Below are 10,188 nucleotides of genomic sequence, written 5' to 3'. Positions count from 1 at the left end.
TGCATGCTTCGTATTTTGTTGACGACACTTATGGTCATTGTATTTGAAGCGAAAGCACGATATGATCACTGGACTTCAGAATAAGCTCATCGCGGTCACCACATACATTTTGTCGTGCTAACCAACATGTGGTTGCATGGTTAGGAGGACAGTCATTTCTCGAGCCCACCAAGGTTAAAGTCCCGGTGCTCGCATTTATCTTGTGTTAATTTTAGTATTTTCCAGCGATGCACGTTCAGTGGGAGGAGACGTTCCACTCAACTATGAGGCACCTATGGTGACTTCCTAAAATCTCAAGATCATAAATGCTGGCCCACTCTCTCGAAGGTGCTCATAGGGGTAGGGTTCGCATGTGTGCGCTTATAGCGGTGAGTGCTTGCGCGTATATATGAGCCCTTGCGTCTGTACTGTGTTAAACAAATACATGGCATGATTATATGGTCACTGGATCACCCGTACAGCTCCGTATTTTGTTGATGACACAATCAATTGACCAGTCAAACGTTCCACGCGGCGCAACTAGTGGTGCACCATCGTGGCGCATAACCGTGGGGCCCACCTGTCAGCCCGTATATGAAAGAAAGAAATGGTAGTTTGAGTTTGTACTGTGTTAATAAAATAGTACATTTTAGGGTGATCATGCATATGGTCACTGGCTCACCATACATCTTCGTAATTTGTTGATAACACGATCAATTGACCAGTCAAACGGTCCACATTCAGCAGCGCACATTGACCATAGGGCCCACCCGTCAGCGCATATATGAAGGACATAAATGGTAATAAATTAGTGGTCGGTGGGTATTCGAAATCGTGATACCTCTGGTTGGCAGTCATCGGCAGTTGGAGGGGGCGTTCATTGGGCGGTGGGGTGGGGATCGCCAGAGAAAAAGCTCGGCGCGGTGGGGGGGCTGCTAGAGGGATGGCCGGTGCGGCGGTGGACCGGCGGTGGGGAGTGGTTTCGGGGAGGGTGGGCCGGCGTGGCAGCGCGGGCCGGCCGCGGGCGGCGGGGGCTGGCAGCTCAGGGGGGTGGAGTTTGATGATAAACTGGAGGCCCTTGATTTCCTATCCAATGGCTGGAAAATCTAATGATCAGAGATGAAAAAGTCAGTCGACTGACGTGTAGCCTCACCCCGCACGTACACATGCACGCACGCAAGACATGCACGCATGTAGGCGTGCAACACTGACACGTACACATAACATACACATGCACGAACACAAGACACGCACGCATGCAGGCGTGCAACACTGACACGTACACACGCACGCATGCTGGTGTGCAACACTAACACGTACACATGCACTCACGAACACACGCACGTATGCGCCCATGCATGCAACACTGAAACATACCCTTGCACGCATGCAACACTCGAACGCATGCAAGCACACAACACACGACGTAAGACACACGCTCAACCTATACGTGCATGCACCCTTTGTTAAGGACATGGATTGTTACGGGTATTAATCAATCTTACCTGTGATAAACAGAACATTGATGTTTGCAGCGGTCTTTATGAATCACAACGTATCGAACGGGCTATCAACATAGTAGGCTTATCTACATGAAAAAGATGACATCACACTCAATGAACAATCATTGGTTTATGAAATGCCCGCTTCTGACCGCCCTGGCCCACCAAAGGTTCCTCTGCTGTGCACTGCCTGCATTGGGTCACTAACATGCAGGCCATGCACCCAAAGAGCCCACACGTCAAGGGAAGAATGGCGCGGTGTCCTAGGTCAGAGTCGAGGGTGCCACTCGCTGCATGCCCAGCTGAACACGCCTCCGTGCCGCATTCAAACGCCTCCATGAAACCCGCCCATGTGGAAGCCAAGAAACCCACTCTAGACACACGTCTGTTCATGACCGGGCCGATGTTAAACGCAACGCCGGCCGAGCTCCTCCCGTCAGCCATCTATTTAATCTCCTATTTAAACGAGGCCAAACGCCGGCCAAGAATAGCACACCTCCGCCGCTCCCTATCTCCTCCACCATTTTGTCCACTCTTACAATGGCTTACGAAGAGTAGTTATTCCGCATCAAAGCCGGCTGGGTAGCCCGCCCGATCGAGCTATGCAGCTTGCTGATCCACCTCCCTCCCCTCGCCCGATGGAGCCAGTTGCCGCCCCAAGCCGACGCGCGCTTTAGCTACTCGCCGCTCCAGGCCAGCTCGACGAGGAGCAGCGCACGGGCGTCGTTGCTGCCGTCCACGCCGCCGCCTCGTACGGCGTCTCCCGTTTCTGTGCCTGAGACTCCCATGCCAGTGGCCGCGCCATGCAAGCAGTGACAGAAGCTGGGTGCGCGGAGAGCGACGAGTCGGTGGCCAGCATCCGCCGCCATCATCGAGGAGAAGTAGAACACGGGAGGCCACCGCTGCTTGGGTCCCATGAAGGCCACGGCGGAGGCCACGCCGGCGTACACAATAGGTGTCTTGCCAGATCCTATTGTTGCGAGGACCTCCGTCGACCCCGCATGGGCTCCACGGAAGAGGGGAATGTTAGGATGAACTCGAGCCGATGCCGGCCATGGAAAAGTAGTGGCCGGTGATGAACTCGAACCGGTGCCGGCCACCATCATCTTCGGCACCAGCTAATGATATCAGTTGGGCAGTGGGGAAGCGAGTCATCCTTTGCGCTGAAGCATACCGGGGCTCCCGGCAGTCCGGTGATCGTGCTGCCGGACATGAGGAACACAAATCGATCGGCGGGCGACCATTTAGGCCAGGTATTATATACATGTGTTGTCCAGAACTAGCACCGCGTAGTTCATTTGAATGTAATGAAATCCGTCATGTTTGTATGAAAATCTGGTATTTCATATGATTTCCGTCGTTGTTTATATGAAATATCAGTTTGTCTACGTGTTTGCATGAATTTTTTCCGGTTGGATGGCGTAATTTGTGGGTCGCCGGTCGGTCTACGGGCGGCTCGGGCGGCGTTGTGGGACAAAAAACATAGCTCGTGCGAGCTCGTCTCCAACGTGCGCGCTGGAGGATGCATGACAGCATGAGCACCCGAGCCATTCCTTGTTCATCGGTGGCAAAGGCACCGGTGGAAAAAAGGGTCGCCAATATTTGGGCTACCTCGGGCCAGATCCAAACAGCCCCTCCCAACAGATTCAAATCCCTCGTTCGCCGTGGAATTTTGCCATGTGTTGTTTTCATGGACTAGCAAGATGCCCGTGCATTGCACGGAACATCAAGATGCATTTTTTTACAAACTCCCGCATGCATGCAAGGGATAATTAATGTCCTCCTTTGTTAGTACCACGAGGCAAACACCATTAATATTGCATCGATTAGTGTTAGTGGCCTTGTATATCTGCAAACTGTAGAGTAATTTTGATAGTGGCCCCTTGTATATAAAAATGGAGGGAGAAAGATGAGAGATAAGGTGAGGAGGAGTGGGGTGTGGTGGTCGGACTGGGCGGAGGCATGGGGATGGATGGCGCATTATGTCTAGGTTTGTATCTCTCTCACACACACTACGTAGGTGGGGGACATGCACGAAGAGAAGAGGTGCACGCACGGTGCACGTACTCCCCTCTCTTTCCCAACCACACCCGCGCAGGTACACGGTGGAGCTCATTTCTGTACGAAAAAGGCAGCCCACGTGGTAATTTCGCATGTGTACTGGTTGTCCACTTGGTGGAGGGAGGATCGTCTACCACGGGTGAACAAACAAAATGCGACTTGACGTGTTATGTTAAAAAAAGAGGTAAACCATGTGGGGCCTATCTTAGAGGCAAGGCTCTACAAACTGGAGTAATTTTGATGTGTCCCGTCAACTCGCGGAACGAGGAGAAGCTTGCTTAGTATGCTGTCTCCCCCGCCCATGGGCGCGGTGGCTCGCAGGATGAGGTGAAGCTTGCTTACGAGTAGTAGTAGTACTCCTACTACTGTACTCCTTACGCCCGCTCCCTCGCCCACGTACGCGGTGGCTCGCAGCACGAGGAGAAAATTTTACTCCCACTAAATTTCCATGAACTTGTACATGCATTGGTTAGTTTCCTCTTGACACTTCTTGCGTCGGGTGATCTAACGCACCTCGAAATCCAACATGTAATGGTACTACTACTAGTATAGTAGAATTGAGACTTACCAAATGGAAAAATGAATGTTTTTTAGATGAGCCCTATAAACCCTAGTGGGTACGTACTACTCCGTAAAAACAGATTTTTCCAAAACTAAGTCGCTCCCTTTCATGAATTTTGTAGTATACTCCTCCGTCGATGCTCCCTTTCATGAATTATGTACTTCCTGTCGCCGACATGTGGGACATATAGCAACCGTGTCGACGTGTCAAGCACCAAATAATAGTGCATAACAGCAGGGGGACGCACCCCACTCGTGTCGGCCCAGTAGTAGTAATGAGCAATGAGACGTCAAATCACAATGCCGCACCTTCCCGGATGGACGAAGCAACCATTATTTCACACTTCGGTTTGCCATCATCTCAAACCATGTAGTATTGCTTCTGCCTCAAGAGGGACACGCGCATCGCCTTGGTACATCATGACATGTGGGACCGCATGACAGGCCATGCTCCCCCGCCGATCGCTCGGTAAAATCACCTCATTTTACTATACTTCCTCTGTATCAGTTTACTACATGGCATGCACGTCGTTCTAGGTTGAGAATTTAACTGGCTATATATGTGATGAACAATACTCCAACCTTTTAAAAAATGTATACTTTTGTACAGTAGTACTATCGATGCATTGCGTCGTGGAGGAAAAATTGAAATTAAAAAAAGATGGTACATATAGAGAGCGCTCGTCACCAAATTATGCATATAGTACTATTAAAAAAGCTAGTACGTGCTTAATTGGGGTGCTAAATTCTATTAAAGAAATACTAGTAGTATGTATCATACTGGGGAGTTAATGTAACGAGAAGAAACATAACATAGTTCTGCTAGGGCTCAGCACAACACACCCCTCAAATTCAACTAAGCACACCTGAAATTAAACTATGCAACTAATCCGATAGACAATGAATTAGGACCACCATGAGCAACGATACTGACACCTTACTCACTCGGAGGAGTCCTCGTCCATGTCCTCGACTTCGTCCTTGTCCCTCTTCCTCTTGGCCGATACTACTTCTTTGCTTGAACCGCACACTTGGCTCTTACTCTTCATCCAACCCTTGTAGATATTGAAACAACGGTAGCCATCCATTGCAGCATAGTGGATGTGGTCTATATCTAGTACATTCCACTGCCATGCATGACGATGAAATGTGTAATGAGGTTTCTCCAGTTTACCGTATGAAGGATGAACCATGGCTCCTGCCAAGGTCAGCATTGAAGGCTGGCCACCGGAGGGTAGTAGCCGATTCTTCTGGAGGTCGAAGGGGTTGCCTACAACGAGGCATATTCGACGCAGGACTTCTTTGTCGTTACCAAAGTCTACAGTAACGAATTTGACTAGGTTGCTCTCGAGGAAGTTCTTAAAATCCAGGCATTCAACGTCGGCATGGCATATGTGGTAGACCAAGCATAACTCATGCACGCAAACCTGGATCATGGCGGGCTTCTTCCTCTCTTCGTCCTTTAGATCCTTCTCTCGTCCCAGGACTGTGGTGTACTCAACATCTAGCCCAGCGACCCGCTCATCATATGAGTCTTCGAACATGCGTCTGAAGCGAGAAAGGCATCCTTTCACCGTCGCGGAAGAACGGGTGTAGATGACGCCGAACTCATCGCCGGTGATGGTTCTAACCTTGTACTCACCGCCGATCGTGGAGATTTGGGACGCCATGGATTTGGGAGGAGGGTTAGGATTAGTGGAACTCCCGTAATGTGAATGGACGGGACGACTAGGAGCGAACTGCCGTAGTATTGAAGGATGTGCGGGGACGAGTAGGAGCGAACTACCAGCGTGCGAACGGTAGGGTAGTGGCTTTCCATTCTCCCATGATACTGGCTTCCGAGAGTCCTTGGATCTGAGATCGAATGGTTGTATGGCGTGATTCTAGACCTATGGGTGAATATCCTGTCCTAGAGGGTTATTCTGCAATTTTTCAGCAACTTAGCATGCGACCGTTTGATCTCAGATCCAAGGGCTGCCAGCAGCCCGTATCATGGTCGCGCCTACCACGACCGTCGCATCGCTCGCGCGGCCGCGCTCTTGGAGATTTAACACGGGGCGTTAGGCTATCTGATGTTGGCATGTCATACATAGTCATCACTTAGTCACTCATACTACAACAAGGTTAGCTATAAGGTTGGCTATAAGTGTATTTTTTTTACTCTTCTCTATCTCTTTCTTCGTACTCCCTCCGTCCCATAATATAAGAACGTTTTTGACACTAGGACACAGGGAGTACTAGTATTTATTGCATTTGCCAAGGAGTGACCTCTTCCAATGAAATGGTGTTGCTAAGTTTGCTTCATTTAATTAGCTATAGACTCAAAGTTGTCTTTTCGCCTAGGTACACGCGCTTAGAACCGTTTCTTCCTTGGGTCACCAAACTAGTGTCTCTCTTCTTGATTAACTTGCCACATCAGACTTTATGCCTATGTGGCAATCTTAGCACCTGTAGGAGCAAGTAAAAGTATGTACAATAGTGCGCTTTACATGGCATTTTTGCATATGTGGAGGAAAGAGAGGCAAGGAAAAAGTGGAGAAGTGGGCTCTCATGCAAGAGACAACCTCTACTACATGGTGGAGCATTGGGAGAGGCACCTGTATGGAGGTGGTCAGGAATCGGGAGACTCACGCCGGTCGTTGCACCGTAGTTAAAATGATAATGGCAAGTCAAATCACGAGGCCCCACATGTCCAGCATTAACTCGCTGTCAAATCAGACATCCCTATGTTTGCAGCAGCCTACTCCCTCGTCTTCTCACGTCTCTGTCGAACTGACTAGGCGGAACTGGCCCGCCTACCGCGCAGGAAAAGCCCCGCCCTCGACTTTTAAATACAACTACTCCCTCCGTCTAGGTGAGTAAGTCATCTTACAAAACCCAAATTATCCCAAAATACTAAGGCACGGTGCATTAACTTCTACCTCGTTTCTTGTTTCTTCACATATCAACCAATAAGAATCCAATGATATACTTTTTGTGACATAGTAACTCATATTTAGTTAGTCAAATGGATGACCTAGAACTACGTGCAGGCCCTATAAACCGAGACGCCTACAAATAAAAAACCGAGACAGAGAGGGTAGTTCAGCACGTATCTTTTTAGATCAATATAGTCGGGATTCACCAAGGAGCAAAACCAAGTGGTAGGCTGCTCCTGTCGTGTTGGCGTAGCAACTCAAGCAGGGTCAGTCCGCACACGAAATGGCGACACACTTAACAGGACCCCTTTGGCAGACATGTGGCTCATCCACCGTCTTGTTCCACGTGCGATGCACCAAATTATAGTTCGGAGCAGCGGTTGGAATTGGAGGCACCCCGGTCGTAGCACTGCAGTAGTAGAAAATGAGCGATGAGGGGTCAAATCACAAAGCCCCACCTTTCCCGCATTAAGCTGGACGGACGAAGCAACCATCATTTCACTCTAGGGCGCAAGAGCATAAAGAAAATAGAAAACAATGATGCGTGCGGCAGTTACCTAGGGCACCCTAGGGTAGGGGTCTCCACTATAGATCCGTTTTTTTAAAGCGCCTCCACTACAAATCGGCTTCTCCCTCGTCCTCTTGAAGAAAACGAATGATGAGTGCGGCGGTAGGGTTTGTAGGAGTACTACGGCGTGCGGGGCCATGTCATAGTAAACGGGTTCGAGTCGACGCCTTAAATATGTGTGGGCCGCTTGGTTTTACGGGAACGAGGCAACATTTTGGGTTCGGGGACCAGTGAAGATATAGTACGTACAAAAAATTGTGGACGTAGGTTCGACCGAAAGGCAATGATGCATTGAACGCATGAGATTTTGAAACCAAATTATTAATAAATACACACTATAGCATGTAAAGCTCTGAGTCATATATGCATGATGTAGATGTTCGTTTAGTTCTTATAGTTCATCTCATTCAAAATCAATTAGTTTTATAAAAATGTTAAGATTCGTGGGGTTGTGCATTGTAAAGCATAAAGTAAAAAACAAATAATGGCAATTCATTTAGAAAAAAACAATTATGATACAGAAGATTCTAGAACAAAGGAGAAGTGCTTGTGTTTTTAGGTTTGTGCATTATGCTTAAGTTCAACCATGGAGTCTTCTAAATTGTACATGTGGCAGATATGGTGGAATGTTGGTGATATCCAACGGCCAGTAGTGCTCGGATTCGCCATCTCTGCACTGTCGGATTAGCTTCATCCAGCGACCATCTTTCAAAGTTATTGGCACACTATATAGTTCTTGTGCCATAGTTGCATGTTTTGGAAAAAAGCTACTAGTGGGTTGTACTATCTATTTAGGAATAGAAGATGTATACATGGAAGTTGTAGGGAAAGAGATGACATGGAGCATCTCAATTCCTATGAGTAGGGATTGGAAAAGAGATGTCATTTGGTTCACATCATAGGAACTTTTCTATTGAATCTAGAGATGACATGTATCTAAATTCCTATGAGGAGGGATTAGAAAAGATATGTGATTTCGTTCAGATCATAGTAACTTTTCTATTGAATATACGCTAATGTTTATTTTCCTTTGAAATTAAGGGAGTATAGGAATCCATTCATTTGAACCAAGTGGCTCTAAAGCTATAGAAATGATATCATGTTTATTTCCTTTGAAATGTGGAGTATATGAATCTATTCCTATGAACCAATTGGCTCTAAACAAAAAAAATCATATAAAAATCATATCATATAGAGTTCCTATGATATTCCTCGACACCAAAGGATGGTTCTGATGCGAGTGATACAATGGTCTTATTTTGTAGACTCCTCCCCCATATTTATAGTTACCTCTTGAAGATGAATGAAATGATATATACAGGGTATTCTATGCAATTTGGTACACGAAAACTCAGTAAAAGTTTGCGAGGTTCGAATTTTCAATAAAGCTATATGCACTGCATCTGGGAATGGAGGGAGCATATGGCAGTTGCTAACACTCACGTGGAAGATTTGTGTGTAGAAGGAGTGTCTGTTCTATTAAATGACATGGCAAAACTGACACTGTCGGATGCTGATCTAACAGTTCTTACGGTGTTCGTCAGGAAAAGGCTTGTGGCGAATGTTTGTTGGATAATGATTTACGGACACATGCATTGCATTGATACGTGCCCCCTCCCTCACACACACACACACCCTCACGAGTCACGACTCTCCGGAGTCCTCTCATAGACTCGCACGTCGCACCCACCATCTATCTACAGGTATACGTCATGCACATATGTGCTCTTCACACCCTACCCTCAGAACTTCTAAAAACCAAAAGACATCGCGCACATTTTATTTTAGCTCACACGTCACACACTTATACTATTACTCTTGCGGCGAACGTTCTTTGGGCATAGAATATTGTACTCTCACGAAGAGAAGCGGTGCACGCACTCACTAGTTCTCTCACACCCACTCACTGGTACACGTAGGAGTGCATTTTTTTGAAGCTGGTACGACAAAATCACTCCACTATATATATAAGTAGGAGCCTTAGCGCTTGCTTTACTAGGGTTCCTCTCGTTCACTCTCTCATGCTCTCCAGATTTAAGCAAGACATAGGTGGCCACACTCTCTCGCAGCTCACGGCTGGTCACAAATCTGGCCGGACAACCTCGACCGGGGCAGGGGTGTAGGTGCATCGTTCACGCTGTCGTTGGCAGCGAGGGAGGAGACCAATGGCTGCCCACGCATCCCAGGCGGTGGCCGTGCCGTTCTCTCTGAGAGAGCGCCGGCTCGGGAGTGCCTCCGACCCCTTCTTCCTCCATGCGGTATTATGGCCAAGATGCGGCCTCCCGACACCGTCTTTGCCACATGCCGATGTCCCTCAGGTATATATTCCTTCGAAACCTGCCTTGCTCTAGTGCCCCAGCTCCCTTCGTGTGGATCTTTTTCTACTTCCATCCATTGTTCCAAAGCCACCTAGACTTTTACTATTATTAGAGGTAAAGCTACTACATACAGTCGACTCTAAGAGTTGGTTCAAATAGGGAAGAAAGTGAGAAAGCTGTAGCATGAATCTAGGACTTGGTTCTAAGAGGAAACGGGGGAAAGTAGTAGATACTGGCTACCCAACCGGTCTATTGGTGAAAAGACGAATAAAGCATGGTGG

The sequence above is a fragment of the Triticum dicoccoides genome, chromosome 7B, assembly GCF_002162155.2.
Source record: "Triticum dicoccoides isolate Atlit2015 ecotype Zavitan chromosome 7B, WEW_v2.0, whole genome shotgun sequence".
NCBI lineage: Eukaryota > Viridiplantae > Streptophyta > Magnoliopsida > Poales > Poaceae > Triticum > Triticum dicoccoides.
Note: the sequence above shows the minus strand (reverse complement) of the source record.